Genomic DNA, 21,630 nt, shown 5'->3' on the forward strand with positions numbered 1-21,630 from the left:
GGTGTGAACCACCACACCTGGCCATAATGTTCTGTTTTGATAAAACTTCCCAGGAGACAAATATGATTTTTCTGATGCTTGAATGGCAGTGGAGAAGACAAAATGAAATGAGACCCAAATGCCCCCCAAACCAATGCAATGATGGGATTGGCCTCATCTCAAAGGAAAAGTCCCCATAGAAGACCCAAAGCAGGTTGGGGACCTATTCTCAGTGACCCTGGGGACCAGGTGTTGGTGGGCACCATGACATTGAGGGGTGAGAAGCAGTGGGCTTGGCCTTTAGCTGACCACTGAGTGTCCACTGGGGCAACTGCACGGGACTGCCAGGAAAATGACGTTTTAAGTGGTGTCTCATCTAGACTGCAGGTGCTCACTTATACCTTGCTGGCTGTGTGGTTTGTGGCAAGTACTAATCCTATCTGTGACCCCTTTATTTCCACATCTGTGAAATAAATATAATAATTGTACCTAGGTAGTACTGTTATGAAGATCAAGTGAGCTTATATATGTAAACTGCTTGTACAGTGCCTGGCATATCATAGGTAGCAGTCGCTATCATAACAGTGATGGCTTCCAGCAGCAGAGTCTATAGATTCCAGTTGTGCTACAAATGCCTAACAGGGAAACGAGATCTGGCTTCTTGTTTTTCACCAGAAGAAGAAGATCTGACTTCTGCTTTCTCACCATGCTTTCACCAAATGTGCACGATCTTCCTAGTTATATATGTACACTGCCTGTAGCCGTGCCTGGCATATCATAGGTAGAGTCCTGGCTCGCTACTTGATGTTTAGCAAAAGCCTTTAGCTGCCTTGAGCCTCACCCTCCTGCCAGGAGAATGGAGCTAATGACATCTGCCTTACAAAGTTATTGTAAGATTCAACCAGACCTGCATTCTGTGAGCTGTGGCTCAATCACCGTGGGTGGCGTTGGAGCAGGTGGTTAAGGGGGAAGCGTGGCTTTGACTTGGGCTTTCCCTCCGACTGGGGAGCTGACTGCAGCCTCCATCTGGGCATGGCCTCTGGACCACATGCCGTCCTCCGGCCTTTCCCACCCCTCTCCCCGGCGACAATATGCTAACTGGTGTCCTTCTCTACAGGATCCTGCTTCCTGCCAGGTGACAGCAAGATAATCCAGCCACACACTCCTTGCTAATGGGGATTAGGGTGCTAATGGATTCTCCCTCTAGGTTAACATATGCACGTTTACAGAGGGGCCTTCTGGAGATGATGCTGATGCCAGAGAAATGACTCTAATGGGCCAAGTTTGGACGCCATGGGAGGGACCCCTGCAATGGGCCATCACGTGGTGTCAGCAGGCCCCATTTGCCTCTACATAAAAATCCCGCCAAACTTTTCCGTTGTAGCCACCCCTTCACTCCATTCTCCACCGTATAAATGGAGAAAGCTTTTCTTGGAGGAGGAACAATGTATCTCTTAGCCCGTTAATCAGTTAATCTGTTATTTATGGACCACTTTGTAAAACCATCATGATTATCGTCATTTATTAAGCACCTCCTACACACCAAACTTTGTACTTAGTGTTTTATGCATTTCACTTCATCTGATTTTTACAGCTGTCACCTTGTCACCTTACAGATGAGCAAACAAGCTTTTTGATTTTTAAAAAATTGTGATAAAATACATGTAACATAAAATTTATCATCTTTTTTTTTTTTTTTGGACATGGAGTCTCTGTCTCCAGGCTGGAGTGCAGTGGCACAATCTTGGCTCACTGCAACCTCCGACTCCCTGGTTCAAGCAATTCTCCTGCCTCAGCCTTCTGAGCAGCTGAGATTACAGGCACATGCCACCATGCCCGGCTAATTTTTGTATTTTCGGTAGGGATAAGTTTCACCATGTTGGCCAGGATGGTCTTGATCTCCCGACTTCATGATCTACCCACCTCAGCCTCCCAAAGTGCTGGGATTACAGGCATGAGCCACTGTGCTGGGCCGAAATCAATCATCTTAACCATTTTTTAAGTGTACAGTTCAGTGGCATTAAGAACATTCATGGCCAGGCACAGTGGCTCATGTCTGTAATCCTAGCTCTTTGGGAGGCCAAGGCAGGTGGATCACGTGAGGTCAGGATCATGAGACCAGCCTGACCAACATGGTGGAACCCTGTCTCTACTAAAACAAAAATTCACTGGGCATAGTAATGCATGCCTGTAGTCCCAGCTACTTGAGAGGCTGAGACAAGAGAATTGCTTGAACCCCGGAGGCGGAGGTTGCAGTGAGCCGAGATTGCGCCACTGCACTCCAGCCTGGGCGACAGAGTGAGACTCCGTTTCAAAAAAAACCCAAAAGAACATTCACATTGCTGTGCAACCATCACCACCATCCAGCCATACAAAACGCTTCTGATCTTGTAAAATGGAAACTCTGTACCCATTAAATAATAACTTCCCACTGTCTGCTCCCTTCAAATCCTGGCACTCACTATTGTACTTTCTGTATAGGAATTCGATTTATCCAGATAGCTCATGTAAGTGGAATCATATAGGAATCATATAGTATTTGTCCTTTTGTGTCTGGCGTATTTCAGTTAGCATAATGCCCTCAAGGTTCATCCATTGTTGTATGTGTCAGAATTTTCTTCCTTTCAACGTATATCTATGCTACATTTTGTTTTGTTTCTGAGACAGAGGCTTGCTCTGTTGCCCAGGCTGGAGTACAGTGGTACTGTCTCAGCTCGCTGCAAACTCCACCTCCCAGGTTCAAATGATTCTCATGCCTCAGCCTCCTGAGTAGCTGAGACTACAGGTGTGAGCCACTCCAACTGGCTAATTTTTGTATTTTTAGCAGAGACCAAGTTTCACCATGTTGACCAGGTTGGTCTCGAACTCCTCACCCTAGGTGATCAGCACCCAGCCTACATTTTGTTTTGATAGACTTGGGTTCCTGCCACCTTTTGACTATTGTGAATAGTGCTGCTGTGAACATGGGTATGCAAATATCTCTTCAAATCCTTGCTTTCCATTCTTTTGGGTATTTACCCAGAAGTGCAATTGCTGAATTATGTATTTCTATTTTCAATTATTTGAGAAACTGCCATACTGCTTTCCCTAGCGGCTATACCATTTTACATTCTCACCTATCATGTTCAGGGGTTCCAGTTTCTTCCTATCCTCACCAACACTTGTTATTTTCTGGTTGTTTCGTTTGTTTGTTTGTTTGTTTGAGACCGTCTCACTCTGTTGCTCAGGCTGGAGTGCAGTGGTGCGATCTCAGCTCACTGCAATCTCTGCCTCCTGGGTTCAAGTACTTCTCCTGCCTCAGCCTCCCGAGTAGCTGGGACTACAGGCGCATGCCACCATGCCCAGCAAATTTTTTGTATTTTTAATAGATACAGGGTTTCACCATGTTGGCCAGGATGCTCTCCATCTCTTTACCTTGTGGTCTGCCCACCTTGACCTCCCAAAGTGCTGGGATTAGGGGCGTGAGCCAACACACCCGGCCTGTTTTGTTTCCTAATGAGCATGGAGGAGATGAGCTTCTGACTGGATGCTAAGGGGCTGTAAAGCAGTTGCATCCTCACGCCCTTGTGAAGTAATTACAGAGCCTGCTACTCTATCACTTTGATGCAGAGAACAAGTCACAGCAGATAAGCAAGTGTTAGATGGAGCATCCAGAGGATGATGGCAGGAACAAAAGAGAAGTCCTTAGAGGGATCGTGGGACCAGATGAGGTTTTGTGGAAAGGACGGGCTGAACTTGCCTGAAGGGTGCAGAGAAGGTGGGGAGTGTGTTCCAGGAGGGGGCAACCAGAGCAATGGTGTGCAGATGGAAACTGGTCCAGCCACTAAACTGAGAGGGACAAGAAGGACAGGAGTGACATGGATATGTGGCAGGGCAAGCCTATTTCACCGGCACTTTCTCGCTGAACTCCAGACCTTATGAAGGCTCTGATAACGGCTGGGATGTCTGGTCATGCAATCCATAGTGAGGAAGGAGAATCCGGACACTCTTTTAGCCCAATAGTGAATTAAAGTGATGCCAGAGCAGTGGGGGAGGGGGGCAGCGATCTTGGCAGTGTGATACTCCCGGGGAGTAGGATTAGGAGGATGTGGGGTGGCGGGGGCTGTGAGGGTGCCACGGTGGCAATGTCTATACCCTGAAGAACAGGTCCAGTAACCAATACAGGGGTGTGTAGAGTCTGAAAGCATAGAAAATAATGTTACGGTGATGATTTTACAGATCAGAGATGGTTTTAATGATAACGTGTATATTTAACTGTTTCTGGACCTGATGAACATCATATATATTGAGGTCAATGAGGGAACCAGATTTCTCATCGATGAAGGGAGTTACACATGTGGAAAGGAAAAATCCTAGGATAAGCCCTTTGGTGTGGGACTGAAATTGGAAGTGTCGGTGTAAACTCATACATAATGCGTCCTGGCTCCGTTCACTGGGAGGGCCTGGGAACAGTGTGGCCCAGGAGCAGACAACACATCAGTGCTCAGATCTTGGTTCCTAAAGTCCCCATTTAAAAGAACTCAAACTCCTTGGAAAAGTGGCTGATTCCAGGGCTGGGTGCAGAGTCAGGGAAAATACAAGATGAAATTAGAACATCTTGTGCCAGGAAGTAAAGAAGGGCTCAAAGAACTATAGGTACATGTCCCAAGAACCCAGAAGTCAGAATGAAGGAGCTCCTACCAGCCAGACCTGGGACAATTGGGGCATAAAAATGAATGATGATAGAAGCAGAGTGTCACCTGGTAAATACAATGAGAACTTTTGAGTTCTTACTGATATAAACAAACAGATGAATCTATAAGTGGAAAAAGTAAAAGCTTGTTCTTACAGCAGAATTCCAACTAATATGGCGGGGCACAGTGGCTCACAACTGAATCCCAACACTTTGGGAAGGCTGCTTGAGCCTAGGAGTTTCAGACCAGCCTGAGCAACAGAGTGAGATCCCATCTCTACAAAAAAGATGAATAATTCCAACTAATAAATAGGGAAAGTGAGGAAATTACAAAATCATTCACTGGCAAACATCATAGTCATCCAGCCAAGAAACACTGGTGGATATTAAAAACAGCGAGGGAAGTCTGATGAGAAATGGGATATTTGCATAGTGTGGGAAGTAGAAAAGTTCCCTTTTAAAGTTTCCTTTCTTGTTAAAGAATAAGTGTGGTAATATCTGTGCTGGACATGCTCACAGGCATGTCCCAGCTCTCCACTGCTTTTACCTGTTTAGAAAAATTTTAAATTGTTAGCCAATCAGGTTTTAGTTTAGATTATGAGGTCTGCCTCCAGCCAACAGAGATCAAACATAGCAGTAAGGATGATCCCAAATGCATAAGAAATGAATTTGTGTCTATTCCTTTGTTCTTTGCACTCTCGTGATCTCCACCTACCTGCAGACTCTGTATATGGTGAAGATTCGGTATGTCACACAAAGTTGAAGCAAAGGTAATGTGTATATTCTGTGGGGCGCAGTGTGTCTTTTTGTTTGTTTTTGTTTTTATTTGAGACAGAGTCTCACTCTGTCTCCAGGCTGGAGTGCAGTGGTGCAATCTTGGCTCGCTGTAACGTCTGTCTCCCGGGTTCAAGTGATTCTCTTGCCTCAGCCTCCTGAGTAGCTGGGACTACAGGTGTGAGCCACCATGCCAAACTAATTTTTGTATTTTTAGTAGAGACAGGGTTTTACCATGTTGGCCAGGATGGTCTCCATCTCTCGACCTTGTGATTCACCCACCTTGGCTCCCCAAAGTGCTGGGATTATAGGTGTGAGCCATTGAGCCCAGCCTGCATTGTGTCTCACTAGGCAACGGCAACACTGATTATGAATGATAGCTCCCATCTCACTCAGGACACTCAACTCACTGCTACTGGGATTCTACATTTGTTTGGAGAAGTGGAGGGGCAGCTGGAAGAAGAGGAAGTGGGAGTGTTATAAAGAGTGTTTTGAAAGGTTTTTTTTGAGCAAGGCAGAGGAAATGAGACTTGATGGAGCAGGCATGGAAAGTCGTTGCTGATTCCTGAATTGGGTTCAATATATTGACAATGGCATGAAAGGGATTAAGAATCCTGACCCCGAGCAGTCTGCTAGGCTATCCCTTATTTTCCAAAGGAGAGGGGGTGGGCATTGTAAAACTTTCTTGATTAAACATGTGGATTCAGAATGAATGAATTCATGCATTTGGTTGTGGTGAGAATTAAATGAATGAACACATGGAGAATCACAGCACAGTGCTGGGAACAATACATGCTAGACACACAAACACATGGAAGGCCCCAGCTAGAGCCGGGCAGATGAGAAGCAACTTCCCAAACCGGCCTAAAACCCCTACCCAGCTAAAAACCCAAGAATCTAAAGGTACAGCATTGACCACTTTCTCCACCACTGCAAGTGCTGTGGCCTGTTCATTTTATTTGCAACGATGCTTTCTCTCTGAGGAATTCCAAGGTTCATACAAACTTTAAATTACCCAGGGGAAATGAATCCTCACAAGCAAGAAGGCAAAAATAAAGCTCCTCAACCAAAATAAACTCCCTTCACCTCTCTGTCTCCCTCTGTGCCACCCCCATCACCTAAAATAACCCAGGTCAACTCTGCCCACCTGCTCTGTCACCGCCCGTGCCAGCCTCGGTCATCAGCTGACCCGGGATGATTGCTAATGAATCCTGTGCACTTTCACCAGGAGGGTTTCTTTGGAGAAGTCCAGAAAGGTGTTTGAAAAAGACCAGTGCCTCTTTGTTTTTTAATGACCGTTCTGTGACTTCAACCGCTTAGAATCCAAATCCATTGTGTTTGCAGAGGACAGGATTCTCCGGTCGCAGTGTCCGATCTTGATGAAGGCTTCTTGACGCTTCAGATCTGCTAAGACCACACACAGAGTATTTGTGGTTATTGGTCTCTTGGGAGAAGATGTTTATTCCCCTGATGATAAAACTCCGACAGAGAGACCTGATTGCGCGGAGACCAAGTTCAAGACAGAGGGATGGCCACGAGCCTTGAGCTGGGATTGCAAGAGCTGCTCTTGACAGTGGGTTCAAAATTCTGTTAACTGGAGATGATGCAGATATGTCCACTTCCAGGTTGCCAACGGTTATCCGAGAAGCCCCGGTACCCTCTGGGTTTACAACCCACTGGCCAGTAAGGGGCGCTGTTGATTGAGGGACTGTGGCCGGAAGGTTTGAGGGGAAGAAGAAGTGACCCGCGGATGTGGTCTGTGATCCTGGTTCCTTAAAGACTTCCCTCTTCGGGGGACGATCTGATTAGCGCTGGAAAACTCAAACAAGTGGCTTCAACCCCAGCAGCCTCACTCGGCTTTGTACTCTCGGAACAGAAACCGATCCCCGCGGCGGGCTTTTCCCCTTTGCCTGTCCGGCCAGGCTCCCTCCCGGACAGGGCAGAGGGCTCTAGGCCACCGCAGGAGGCATCACTGTGACTGGTCCAGGCTGCGAACTGCTGCGTCCTTGTTCCCTTTTCCGTCACTGTTGCCTTCGTGTTTAATCGTCTCTGACAACGATCATGGCTGCATCTGATCCTTTCTTGCAGCCGTTGTCACTACTCTCTCATACTGAAATCTACCAGGCACTTGGTTTGAGACCCTACTAAAATAGTTAGCGAAAGTCCTCAGATTTTGTGTGTTGCGGGGGCAGGAGAGAAATAGAAAAAATAGAGAAAGAAAACGATCTGAAGATATTGCATTCCATATTTTTCCTGTGTGTCCTGCATGCGATGGGTCCTATATTTGTAATCACATTATACACATATTACATTTATCCTTTAAAAAAAAAAAAAAACCCAAACTCTCCCAGGCCCCATTTAGCTGAGTTTTAAAGACAGAGTGCCTCTCTGTGCTAAGGCAGGAGCTGGGGACGCTGTGCCCAAAGGCCGGAGGTGTGGAGCTCTTTCCCTGCAAGCAAGGCTTGTGTTCATGGGAGGGCACTTAGAGACACCCTCAAGAAACAGCCATAGAAGTGCAAATTATTAATAGACATTATTCCAGTGATGCTCACTTAAAACCTCATTGGCAGCAGATGAAACAGTGGAGGCCCCTTGCCATTTGTTCGGGTTTCTCCTGCTGTTCCCCCTCGACTGAGGAGCAAACAGGAGATGTTTGAAAACTCAGCATTATCTGCATTTTTCTGGTTTTATGGGTCAAGGGAGGGAACTCTGATCTTAAGGAAAAGGTGCATTTTCTTGAGTTGGCAGTGAACAAGTTAAATGGATACTGTCCCCCCTTCTTTTTTTGAGGTTATATTTAAAGATAAAAGTGTCCCTATTAATATGCAGATCTGAATATCCATTTGCAAAGAACAGAGTTATTTCAGATGCTGTATGGGAATCCTTTTTGTACTTGTATCTTTGGGGGTGGAAAGTCCAGCTGCCTCTTCTAAGATTGCCCATAACTCTTCAGATGTCAACAAATCATTGAAAGGTGTCAGAATGGGGGAAATGAAAGATAATTATTCCGGCCGTGGAGAGCTACTTTGAAAGTGAATAGAATCTGTCAGATTGTCTTTTGAAAACGGCAGTTGGCTGCTTGTCTTGGCCATATTAAATGGATATATCTGGAGCCCAGTGAGGTTGTTTGAGATGGCGGTAATCAGCTTAAGTTGGTTTTGGTGGAGAAAAAAAAAAAAAAAGCACTAGAAACGGAGCAATTACTGAGTTGGCGTGGAACAGACGCCCTGATATGGTGATGCCAGGGATTTCTATTCATTTCTTAAAAAAATGGAATCTTACATTCTTTGTGAATGAATAAAGAGCAAAGTCCATAAGGACTTGATAATTTCCAGATGGGGTGGGTGTGGGGCGGCAGGGGAGCCTTCAAGGGGATCCTGTGGGTCTGGGTGAGTGCACGGGCCACACTCAGAAGAGAGGACAATTCCGTGTCTTCCCAGGGACTGAACCAGGAACAGCAGGGCAGAGAGACCTTGACTGAATGAGATGGATGTAGGGTGTTGATGCCAAAATGAAGCCCCATCTGACTTGGTTCATGTCCTCAAGTGGCACAGCAACAAGGAAGCAATTTTGAACAAATGTTCAGCTTCATATAAAAGTAGAGTTGTGGGCCAGGCGTGTGGTGGCTTACACCTGTAATCCCAGCATTTTGGGAGGCCCAGGCAAGTGGATCACTGGATCAAGACCAGCCTGACCAAGATGGTGAAACCCCATCTCTACTAAAAATGCAAAAATTAGCTGGGCATGGTGGTGCATACCTATAGTCCCAGCTACTCAGGAGGCTGAGGCAGAGAATTACTTGAACTGGGGAGGTGGAGGCTGAGGCAGAGAATTGCTTGAACTTGCAGTGAGCTGAGATTGCATCACTGTACTCCAGTCTGGGTGACAGAGCAAGACTCTTAAAGAAAAAAGAAAAAGTAGAGTTGTTCCTGCTTCCGCTTATCCAAAGCCAGATTCTGGGGAACTTGAACTTCCCAGTTCATGGAAGAAACATCAGATCCAATACAGGGAGGGTCAGAAGAGGCCTTGCCTGGGCTTTGCTTTCCCCAGGCCTGACACCTAGCCTTTAGGTGTTCTCCCAGAATGCAGCTGTGCATAAGGTCCTAGAAACATGACTCATGGGGAGGAAGGCAGCAAATCACACTACCATGTGTGTACCTATGCAACAATCTTGCATGTTCTTTACATGCAAGACCTAAAATGCAATAAAATAAATAAATAATTAAAAAAAAAAAAGAAACATGACTCATGACTTGCACTTCTCCCACGCCAGACCATGCGGACATGCATGATGAAAGGGTTTTCTGTTTTTGTTTTTGTTTTGCAAGCCCTGTAGTTGTTCTGTGGATAATATAGCTAGATTTTCATTGTGTTTCAAAGTTAGAAGTAAAATAGATGACAATTTGTCTATTCCTGTCAAAGCATTTCTTCATTTGCTAACATAATGTGAGCTCCCTGTGGTCTGGGCTGCTGGCTCTGTGAGAACAGGGCAAAGCAGGCTCTTCAGGTCATAGGAGCTTGGGCCAGATGGCTGGGTGGCTTTGCAGTCTGTGGAACGAGTCTCCATGGCTCCTGACTACAGACATGTGCCTGCCACCAAAACAAGGAAGGGCCTGCCTGCCCCACTTCTCTTCTCACATTTGGGGCCAGTCAGGTGGAGAGACACCTTCTTACCACACGCGGCCTGTGTACTCCGATCTGATGGGGTTGCAAGGTCCTGCTGTGCTCAGGGTCGGGTCCCGGGTGTCCTCCTCCCTCTAGCCAGCCTCTGACATTTTTATATTTAGAAATCCTGCCCCAAACAGGCAGCTCTTCCAGCTGGGGGGACGATGCTTATTACCAGGAAGGAGGATGATGCATTGGGGTACCTGATCCTCTGCTGGGTTTCTGCAGAAACATGCCACCCCCATTAGAGTTTTGGTCAGGGACTGTCAACCTCTTGCCATACCAGTGACCGCTATCACAGGAGAAGCACCTTCTCAGAATTCCAGGGGCCCAGCAAGAGATGTAGCCTGTTTTCCCTGCTTTGCCAATAGATTGTTCATTGTCCTCCTTTGCTAAAAGGGGGTGGGGAAGCACAAAATTTTTCTGATTCCACATGTGTGGATTCCACATTAATTCTTTTTTTTGAAACAGAGTCTCACTCTGTTGCCCAGGCTGGAGTGCAGTGGTGCGATTTTAGCTTACTGCAACCTCTGCTTCCTGGGTTCAGGCAATTCTCCTGCCTCCGCCTCCTGAGTAGCTGGGATTAATAGGCCTGCATTACCATGCCTGGCTAATTGTATTTTTAGTAGAGATGGAGTTTTGCCATGTAGGCCAGGCTGGTCTCAAACTTCTGGCTTCAAGTGATCCACCCACTTCAGCCTCCCAAAGTCCTGGGATTACAGGCGTGAGCCACCATGCCTGGCATGATTCCCCATTAATTCTATGCACACATTTTTGAGCCCATGGCCATTCCTGACACATTGGCTTTATCCCATTGGATATAAGATGTAATTGGACAGCTCACTGGCCTGTTTATATTTATATATTTGTTTACTCACTGAGAGTCTCCCTGCAGGGCTCAGTCTTCAGAAGAAGATCCAATGAGGACTCAGAGTGCTGGTACTCAGGCTTGGAAAGGTGAGGCCCCTCTGACAATTTCTATGCCTCGGCTCTTGTTTTCATCTGTCAACACTGACATCATTTGGGGTGAGTGGCTTCTGTGATGGCGGGTTCCTCAGGGTACTGGGCTTTGTACCCAGTGCCCAGGGACCCCAGTTCTAGTTGGCCCAGCCTCTGTCAGCGGTTGCCTGCTTGCCCTTGGGTGAGTTGTTTGCCTTGAATGGCTTCTGGGTCATTTCAAATAGAAAAATCTCCTTCCCGTTTAAGGCATCTAAGGACTTTGTTCACAAGGCAAATCTGACCCCATTTTTCTCATTCTCTGGCAAACTAACACCCAGTGATAAATTTCAGAGCCATAAAAATGTGGCCAGAAGGAAGGATGTGGGCCCAGATTGTCCCTGGGGCCACCACTTTCAAGGTGCAGGAGGGTTTCTACCTGGTTCTGATACCCCAGAGGAGGACAGAGTCCAAAGGCAGCTTATCCTTTTGGGTCATGCATCTCTGCTCAGAGACACAGCCCTTTCTGTTGCACACAGGCTGGGGAGGGGTGAGAGGCTCTGTCCATGGGCTACTAACTCTGCGTGCGGCTGGACATTCAGCACGAGGCACAAAGTCTGTGTTTATCACCCTCTCTGCTCTAATGACCGGGCATTCCTTCAACGGCGAGAATTTGTGTGGGACACTTTTACTTTCTGCCAGGCCTATCTTAGAAGTTATTGTTTCATCAGTGGATCCATATATCTGTCCTCAATCATGTCCTGTTTATTAATAAATTTTACTTCTGCACTTGAAGAAAGTTTATTTTTTTAAAAAAACTTTACTATCTTGACCCTTAAACTGTAAAGGTTTCCAAAATGGAAAACATGACAGAGTGGGGAAAATGAGATCTCATTTATTCGGGAAACTTTTTTTTTTTTCTGAATACCGCATAAAACATTAAAAAACATGGAAGGAAGGCTGGCTTAAAAGTCCGAAAAGCTAGATTCCAATCTGGGTCTCACTTTTCTAGCTCTGTGACCTTTGGCAACTTACTCAACCTCTCTGAGCTTCATTCTCTTTCTCTCTGGAAAGGCGAGAATAAGATGCGCTTCGTTTTGTATATTATCCAAATTAGCATATGTGAAATAGTTTGTCAAAGGTAAGAGACTGTATGTAGGTAAAGCATTGGTATTAATAATCAAAACAAGACAAACGGACAGAAATTACTTGGGTCATTATTGCTATGACTTACAGCTGATACTAAAATAGCCATGGGGAAAAAAGTCATTGCTTTCTAGATTACAGACAAATACAATTATATTTTAGTTGCAGAAAATAGAGCCCAACTTTCCGCTGGTCCCAGAGGCCCTCTGCACCTGCGAGGTGGGAGGACAGCTTCTGGGCAGTTCGGGGCCTTTGAAAGCAGTGCTGACCAATTGGAAGCCGGAAGAGTCTCTTTCTTCAGTCTCATTGGTTGCTAGAGGTGTCAGTCATGGCCTGCCCACCCACAGCCGCGTCATAGGCTTAAATGGCCATTGTCTATACCACCTGCTGATAATTTTTGACTGTTTTTCCTAACTCGAAAAGATAAGTGGGACCCTTTAAATTCGTCCTGTGGGGATTGCAATTGGAAGAGTGAGAGAATCAGTCAAGTGAAGGCAGGTGATACTGCAAAAAGGCCATATAGGGTGCAGGGTACGGTGGCCCGTGAGGGCCATGTGCGGGCCATGTGCGAATTGCAGGGATAGAGCCAGGAGGATGGAAGAGGAACCCAGGAAGAAGTAGAAACACTGTCAGGTGAAGGCAGCGGGGGAGGCAGGGGTGTCTCAACACTGAAGCCAGCTCCAGCTTTGCCACAGACTGCCTCGTGGAGGGGAGCCCTGTGTTCTTGACAGGAGGCGCCAGGCCACGGGCCAGGGTCACCTGGGAGCTGCCTCTGGGCACGGCGGGGATTTTTTTTTGTAGATTTCATGCCCTTTTGTTTAAACTACTGCCTGGTTCTGCCTCGGCATTTACAAGCGAACCTGCCTTTGTTCCATGGCCATAGACCCCTACCCCGGTCTGCCGTGGAAAATGCAGATCAGGGATGTGGGCCGAGAGTGTGGCGGCTGAAGCACAAACCCCCTCGTTGTGAGGGTAACTCAAAACCTACCTGGCTGGGTCCCTGAATCCTCAGAAATGCAGACTACCCCGTGCTATCCCTTCTGTGTGAAGGGCAGTGGATAGATAAATAAATTAGTTATATAATAATAATATAGTAAATATTATAGCCACAATGACAAAACAATAGCTAGATTCATAGTGCTGCGTATGCAATAGACACCAGGCTCTGTGTTAAGTGTTTTATGCCAGCGCTGGGAGGTAGATAATCCAAGTGTTTTACAGAGAAGGAAACTGAAGCCCGAGACGCTTAGCAGCAAAGCTCCCCAGCCAGTAAGTATAGCGCTGGCCATAATCTAACCCCAGATCTCAGCTCTTGAACACTACCTTAGAGGGCTTGTACTGTTGCTGAACCAACAAGTCACAAACCATTAAAATCCCACAGGTGGAGTAAGTCAAATCACTCAGCACTTCCATATTATATTTATTTTAGCCACAGACTTCTTATGCCAAGGCAAGTCCTTTAGGGAAAGGGATTAGTTTTTCTCGTTGGCCGTAACTCCCTCAGCCTTTGGCGTCAACCCCTTCTCACAGTGGGCTTCCAGGAAGTTATGCTGGCCAGCTCTTGCTTCCTTCTCCCTTGAAAAGTCTATGTTCCCTATGCCAAAGAATGGCAGCAGCCTGACAGCGAACAGTGACCGGGAATGTATTTTTTTGTGATACTTTAAAGTCCACAAGAATTGTGACTTTTTGGTTTTAAAAAATGTAAATACCACCAAAGGGCATTCTGTAAAAACAAAACCCTCCTCTTTGCATCTTCTGGATGGCACGGCATGCATTCTTCTAGATAATTCTCTTTTTATTTTTATTTTTTTGACGCAGGTTCTCACTCCTTCACCTAGGCTTGAGTGTGGTGGCATGATCATGGCTCACTGCAGCCTCGACCTGCTGGGCTCAGGTGATCCTTCCACCTCAGCCTCCCAAGTAGCTGGGAGTACAGGCACACTCCACCGTGCCTGGCTAATTTTTGTATTTTTTGTAGAGACGGGATTTTGCCATGTTGCCTGGGTTGGTCTGGAACTCCTGGGCTCCAGTGATCCGACCACCTTGGCCTCCCAAAGTGTTGTGATTATAGGTGTGAGCCACTGCACCCAGTCTCTTCTAGATAATTTTATATGGAGACATATAGATGTAGTTATAGAGAATGTTATACATATGGCTCCCCATCATTCTTTTAAACCAACACACCGTAAGTTATTCAAACAGTGCCCTATTAATGGACATTTAGGTTATCATCATGTTTCACTTTTGCAAATAATATTACAATCAACTTCTTTGTACATATGTTCTTGCACACTTTGAAGGAAGAGCTCCATAGAATATGGGTCTACTGAGAATGGAATAGAATTCCAGAAGAGAATAGAATAGAATAGAATAGAATAGTAGAACAGAATTCCTGGATCAGAGGGAACATTTTACATGTTGGTAGAGACTATCAAATTACTCTCTACAAAGATGATTCTAACCTAAATTGCTGCCAACAATATATTAGAAGATTTGACCCTGGCCCCTCCCATCCCAAATGTGTATTTCTAAGTTTAATTGGATTCGTGTATGTCCTTAGCAGGACTTCTTATAGTCCCAGAATCCCAGGGCAGCATTTGTTTGCATGGCTGTTACTCTGGGAGCAGTTTTCCTGCTGAAATTAACCAGGATTCATGGAAATAATACAATATGTGCAAGAGCTTCACACAGAAGCATTAAGGCAAAACCAAAATGAAGCAACCTAACAAAACAGAGGTGGAGATTTGTGAGTAAACAGTATTTTGCATTCGTCCAAAGATATAAAGTTCAGAAGGTTTTTCATATGGAAATTTCCATTAGCTTTGATATTCTGGGAATACTTTAATTTCTGCTGAAAATGGCTGGAGAAGTTATATTGGTGGTAACTGAAGCTATATCGCTATGTTCTGCTAATTGATTTACCTACTTATCACAAAGTTTGGAGTGCCAAGAGCCCGTAACTCAGTTTACAGTTGGTTAAATATGGCATTTGTAATTTTTTTTTCTGTTTTTTGAGACAGAGTCTCGTTCTGTCACCCAGGCTGGAGTGCAGTGGTGTGATCTCGGCTGGCTGTAACCTCTGCCTCCCAGTACAAGTGATTCTCCTGCCTCAGCCTCCCAAGTAGCTGGGATTACAGGCAGGCACCACCAAATTGTATTTTTAGGAGAGATGGAGGTTTCACCATGTTGGCTAGGCTGGTCTTGAGCTCCTGACCTCAGGTGATCACCCACCTTGGCCTCCCAAAATGCGGGGATTACAGGTGCGAGCCACCGTGCCCAGCCGGCGTTTGTGATGATTTTTACAGAGTTGTTTCCGAGGCTCTGGGTCCAGTTTGCATTCTCTTAACTAACTGGGAAAAATCAGCTTTCCTGATTTCAACCAAACAGCTTCATGTCTAGAAACCCACCAGTTGTAAATGAAAAGATTACTCCTAAATTAATTGTAAGCAATTAAAATCTTGGGATTGATTGAAACTGAAGTAAAAGGAAAGAAATCATTTTAAGATCTCAAGCCATCCCTATGACTTTATACTTAAGATACAGCAACTGTGCATTCTCATTTTTAAAAACAAATGACTATGACTGCTATGGAAATAACAATATACAATTTTGGCCATTTCCATGCCTCATGAAAAAAGCTTTACCCCAGAAATGGGATACATGATAAGCCCACCAGCAGTGTAGTTTCTAATCCAACTTTGTCAAATAATTTGGCAAGAGTGAATGCTAAATGGTAATGATGATAATAAATTAATAAATGTTACTTTTTTTTTTTTTTTTTGAGACGGAGTTTCGCTCTTGTTACTCAGGCTGGAGTGCAATGGCACGATCTCGGTTCACCACAACCTCCGCCTCCTGGGTTCAGGCAATTCTCCTGTCTCAGCCTCCTGAGTAGCTGGGATTACAGGCACGCACTACCATGCCCAGCTAATTTTTTGTATTTTTAGTAGAAACGGAGTTGCACCTTGTTGACCAGGATGGTCTCAGTCTCTTGACCTTGTGATCCACCTGCCTCGGCCTCCCAAAGTGCTGGGATTACAGGCTTGAGCCACTGCGCCTGGCTACTTTTTTTTTTTTTTTTTTTTGAGAGTCTTACTCTGTCACCCAGGCTGGAGTACAGCTGCTCAATCTCAGTGCACTGCAACCTCTGCCTCCTGGGTTCAAGCCATTCTCCTGCTCAGCCTCCTGAGTAGCTGGGATTACAGGCGCGCACCACCACACCCGGCTACTTTTTGTGTTTTTAGTACAGACAGAGTTTCTCCATGTTGGCCAGGCTGGTCTTGAACTGCTGACCTCAAGTGATCCAGCGGCCTCAGCCTCCCAAAGTGCTGGGAGTATAGGCGTGAGCCACTGCTCTGGGCCAGTAAATGTTACTATTATCAAGGGTCAGTGTTTATTTAAATGAGTGACTGATATCTTGGAAGCTGTTTTCCCACTGAAATTCCAGGAGTCACAGAAGCAATGTTACCATTATCTGTTATCATTATTGTAAGAGCTGCCATTTATTAAACCCTCACTATATACAAGGCATTATGATAAGAATTTCTCGTCTATTTTCCAAATATAGTTCCTTCGAATAAGAAAGTGTTATCCCTTTTTTACACCTCAGGATGGGCGCTGAGCAGTTAAGTAGTGTGTGTGAGATGACAGGGCTGGCAAAAGATCACGCAGGAATTCACCCTGCCCCGTTCATCCCCAACAAGATGCTGTGTGTGTCACATCTCAGGTGGCTCCGGCTGCAAAATGGCCCAATACCTGCTTGCTTGCTTGCATGGGGAAATCACAGAGAGATCTTATTACATGAAGCATCTTGTGTGCAAAATGTTTTATGCATAGGGGTGGGCCAGGGCGCCTCGCTCTGCAAAACAAAACAAACAGGAATTGGAACAGGTGGAAGGCTTAAGCCGAGCCAGCTTTTTGGTCTGTTCTTCATCATGTCTCAATTTCTGTAATGAAATTTTCCCACCAAACAGCCACACAAATGCCTTGGTCGAGGAGACTGAATTGGGTCTTTTTCCGGAGAATGTCACTTCTTCCATTGAAACGGCCCCTTTCTTGGACGGGGTGCTGGAGTGTGTGTATGTCTGTGTGTGTGTGTGTGTGTGTGTGTGTGTATGTGTGTGTGTGTGTATACTTGTTTGCCTCGTGAAGCGGGCATTCAGGTGGTGCAAGGCTGAGAGTGACTTGTTTGGCTATTTGTGAAGAAGCTGGCAAACTTGGGCCTTCTCTCTGGCAGGGAGGAGAAAGGACCGCTTGTTTCCGAAATGTGAGCAAAAAGGGCTGGGGCAGGTGGGGCCCCCATCAGTGAAAAGTTGTTGGATGCAAAGGCTGCAGGTGCTGCCTTGCTCGGGAACGCGGACGTGTGCTTCCTGGGTAGGGCGAGGGAGAAAGAGGACTGCCAATCACCAAATAGAACCGCACTGTTGTCCGAGGGGTGAATGAAAAAGATGTTTCAGTGCTGTGGACGGATCTGGATGGTTTGCCATGGAGGACAAAAAGTCTCCTATAAAATTCCATTTACATAGTCCTATCTCACTTGGGCTTTTGGTGACCAGATTCAATTGTGCTGGTGTCCCCTGTGCAGTGTGATATCATAGCTTCAGAGGAAGGCTTTATTTAGAGGTCACACTAGTTTGTCCTGGGGATGTAGTCATTTTTTGTGTCACGGACAATGTTTTACTGTGGAGATATGAGCCAGATGGCTTAGCCACTTGCAGTCCGGAGCTGAACAGTGTCTGTATTGTTGGTGAATAAACAGAATCTATTGTTTGCTGCTCATGAAACTCTAGTGCCCACCACTGTTTAGAGATGAAGTATTTAATAAATTGTTAGGTCTCGCTTAAAGAATCTGTAAAACAACATCTCAGAAGGATGCAGGCCTCCAAAAATATAAATCTCATGTGTTCTTAAAAACAAGAACAACAACAACCTTTCTCTCCAGCTTTCTTCCTTCCCCGCCCCTCCATCTCTTGAGGCCATTCACTCTTACAGTAGTGAAGGCTCTGATTTTGTTTCTTTCCCATGGCAATCCATATGCTAATATGAGCTGTAACCCTCACGCGGGGCGGTGAGGGGACAACATGAGGCTTGTGTTCGGCCCCCTCCAATTTTCTCACCCGCTCCAAGCCGTGGCTACCTATTTGCCAACCCTGAACAGAACAGTGGAGCCTTCTGGGGTAGCACGTGTGCCACGGAAATGCAGTTTGGGGATGCGCTTCCTCCCTGCTTCCTGAGATGGTCCTCTGAAGATAAAAGGGGTGTAGTGTCTGGCAAGCGCCTCTCGCATGCTGAATTGGCCTCCCTCAGTGGGGGAATCTGCTTACTCACCCCAAGCAACAAAAACAACAACAAATAACACTGCAGCACAGCAACCCGAAGGACCACAAAATATTTGTTTCCTTTTTGGAGAATGAGTGTAGAGTGTCACTTTCTGAGCATTTACCACTCTTGGCTTTCCCCATCTTTTTTTTTTTTTTTTTTTTCCCAGCATGCATCTTGTCTCTCTAAATAAAGCCCACTTTTCCATTTAACTTCGCCCAGCTGTGGCTGGGTATATTGCAATGTCAGAAGTATTCGTTTCCTGCCTTAATTGCAGCCAGAGCCAACCTTGACTGGCAAGGAGAAAGCCACTGACAGGTTTGGGCTGTGTCCAGACCTCCTCAGACTTTCTGTCAGCCAACTGTTTGACAGTATATGCAAATGCATGCAAATGCAGGGACACTGGCCGAACACCTGCAGAAAGTGACCATCTCCACTCAGGCTTGGCCTCCCCTGTAACTGGGGGTTTTGAAATGCTGCTTGGTCGCTTTCTGTCAGTTTATTATGCATTTGTCAGCAGAACGTTGGGCTGATAGAAACACTCCTCTTTGTCCTGAAGAGCCGCACAGCTCCATGTGGAGCTGTAAGTGCCAGGGCTAGTGGGATGGCTCCCGGCCAGCCCTTGTGAATCCTCCCCTCTGTCTGCAGGACCCGAGCGGCAGCATCCAAACTCTTGTGGGCTTGCCCGCATGGAGGAAGGCCTTCTGTTTCCATGGGTGGAAAGATGTAGGCTAGATGGTGGGGTAACAGAGCGAAAGGCCAGCTCCCTGTAGCAGCTGGAACTTAGCGACTTTGAGGAATAATATGTCCTGGATTTTCAAAAGCCAAAGGAAAATCTGTCCGGGCTGTCAGGGGATTGGGAAGGGGGAGAGGGCCCGCCACCTCAAGCGGGAATGGAACTGCCAGCCACACACGCCCCCTCCAGATTGTGGGAAGACGGCCAGGTGGCGTGACTCGGGCAGCCACTTGCTGTCCGGCCATCTCGGCTCCCATCTGCTCAGGCCTTCACTAGCTTCCCACAACTTCTCGTTTGAAGAGGTGCTGGGACCAGCCAGTTAGCTGGGATTTAAAAGTTGTGTGTGAGACTTGTGCATAGTTTTGAGTTTGGCCTTTTTGAAAGTAGGGCAGATGACCTAAGTATTGTGGCTCTAAGACCGTGAAGACCAGTGGACAAGACCCAGATTCTGGGGACTTCCTTGAGCCATCAGAGGAGGAGGAGTAAGGTAGGGACACTGCAGACCAGTGTCCCGTGTGGTCCTTAAACATGGACCACCAGAACTGGGGGAAGCATTTTGCAATTTTTTTTTTTTTTTTTTTTTTGAGATCGAGTCTCCCTCTGTCGCCAGACTGGAGTGCAATGGCATGATCTCAGCTCACTGCAACCTCCGACTCCCTGGTTCAAATGATTTTCCTGCCTCAGCCTCCCGAGTAGTTGAAATTACAAGCATGTTCCGCAACACTAGGCTAATTTTTGTATTTTTCGTAGAGATGGAGTTTCACCATGTTGGCCAGGACGGTCTCGATCTCCTGACTTCGTGATCCACCCATCTCGACCTCCCAAAGTTCTGAGATTACAGGTGTGAGCCACCACGCCTGTCCCATTTTGCATTTTTGTTTGTTTGTTTGTTTTTTTGTGCAGCGGGCTTTGGTTCTTCAGAATAATAAGTCATGTGGGAATGGTTGTACAAAACAGGCCTTCTAAATCTCCCCATCCTCTCTACTTACAGATTGGGAGCACCTTGAAATCTGCGCAACTTCTTGTGTATTTTTGGGAACCTGAATATATGCAATCTAAATATAGGAGCATGGTGTCCTGAATGTAGATCTATAACCAACTCTGGCAAAGTCTGAGGAGTAAGCAGGTATTGCTTGTAGTGGAAAACCAGGCTGGGCATGGTAGCCTGTGATCCCAGCATTTTGGGAGGCCAAGGTAGGAGGATCGATTGAGCTTAGGAGTTCAAAACCAACCTGGGTAACCATTTAGCAAGACCCCATCTCTACTAGAACTAAAAAAATTAGCCAGGTGTGGTGGTGAATGCCTGTAGTCCCAGCTACTAGGGAGGCTGAGGTGGGAGGATGGCTTGAGTCCAGGAGATTGAGGCTGCAGTGAGCCATGATCATGTCATTGCACTCCAACCTGGGTGACAGAGTGAGACCCTGTTTAAAAACAAACCAAAAAACAAAAAACTGATGTCAGTGTAGACTACTGATCCAAGTCATTTATACTCCAAAATGGATTGTTCTTTGGCCTAAGAATCATTTTGCTATTCATGCAACTTACATCAATCAAATAATTGCCTACTCTTTCTTGTCTATTTAGGAAGTGAAAAATCACGAATGGAATCTCTTGAAATGTTTGACCATCCAGTTGTTTCTCTCTCTAGAAGGAAGAGGCCGATCTCTGCACTTTCCAAAAGCTGCTGTTCTGGGACCTGGCAGAAAATTGGAGTTCGTGGATTCCAAGCAGGCATAATGGCTCTCTGCAAGACCAAGTATGTACAAACATCCCTTGAACAACTCTGCAAGCCTGATGCCTCACCAGTGGGTGCCCAGGCTTCATAACTGCTGAGAATCATGGTGTGGATTATCAGCACAATGAAAGTGTGGTGGTGAATGCTTGTAGTCTCAGCTACTAGGGAGGCTGAGGTGGGAGGCTGGCTTGAGTCCAGGAGATTGAGACTGCAGTGAGCCACGATCGTGCCATTGCACTCCAGCCTGGGTGGCAGAGTGAGACCCTCTTTCAAAAAAAAGCAAAAAAAAACTTTGTGGAATCAGTGGGGTTTCTAATTATTGCTTTATTGCAGAGGGAGAAAGAGGGCAGCTTAAACTCAGAAATGTACATATTAGATGCCTGTTACGTACCTACATTGAGCATCTGCTGTTGTGGATAAACTGAGGCCCAGTGGCATCAATAGGAACAACTCAGGGCACACAGTAGACCAAGCCATTCATTATTGGCACTAGGACCCCAAAGCCCAGGTCCCAGGGCCGCCTCCACATGCACCCTCTTAACTATATCATGCAGTACTTGCAGCAAGAAAAACTTTTGCTGGGACCAAATAGCCACAGAAAATCCAGGGGGGGATCTGCATATCAATGATAAAGGTGATTTGAATTAGAAATATAGGAGGCTTCAAAAA

The 21,630-nt window shown here is 46.1% G+C and overlaps 1 long non-coding RNA gene across 1 annotated transcript in view; it reads left to right on the forward strand.

Annotated features, from left to right (window-relative positions):
• LOC141582027 (uncharacterized) overlaps positions 1-21,630 on the forward strand; it is a 177,244-nt gene that overhangs the window by 91,089 nt on the left and 64,525 nt on the right. Inside the window, exon 2 of the long non-coding RNA XR_012514867.1 lies at positions 20,875-20,982. This is a non-coding gene — a long non-coding RNA (uncharacterized LOC141582027). The remainder of the gene's footprint in view (positions 1-20,874; positions 20,983-21,630) is intronic.

This window comes from Saimiri boliviensis, chromosome 18 (genome assembly GCF_048565385.1).
Source record: "Saimiri boliviensis isolate mSaiBol1 chromosome 18, mSaiBol1.pri, whole genome shotgun sequence".
Taxonomy (NCBI): Eukaryota; Metazoa; Chordata; class Mammalia; order Primates; family Cebidae; genus Saimiri; species Saimiri boliviensis.